The sequence below is a fragment of the Pteropus medius genome, unplaced genomic scaffold, assembly GCF_902729225.1.
Source record: "Pteropus medius unplaced genomic scaffold, Ma_sr-lr_union100, whole genome shotgun sequence".
Lineage (NCBI taxonomy): Eukaryota > Metazoa > Chordata > Mammalia > Chiroptera > Pteropodidae > Pteropus > Pteropus medius.
Genome location: NW_024349224.1, coordinates 843,579 through 843,870, shown reverse-complemented (window position 1 = coordinate 843,870; position 292 = coordinate 843,579).

Genomic DNA, 292 nt, shown 5'->3' with positions numbered 1-292 from the left:
GTTATGAGGTCAAGTTCTTTTTGCCTCACTGTATTTTCCGATTTCTCTTTTGTGATCGTGTGTGATCTTGTACTGTAAAGAAAGAAAGAAGATGGTTTCGCTTGGGAAAATGAGAAAACCATAACAAAACAAAGAGCATCGTGCAGTGTGCCTCACGTACTCCTTGTAGATTTTTAAAAAAGAGGAAAAAAGATGCGGTCCCTAGAAACGGCTGGCGGGGGGGGGAGGCGATCCATCTTTCTGGGTGACGGGCTATCCCCGTTTCAGAGGCTTGGTTTCGCCATCTGTAAAA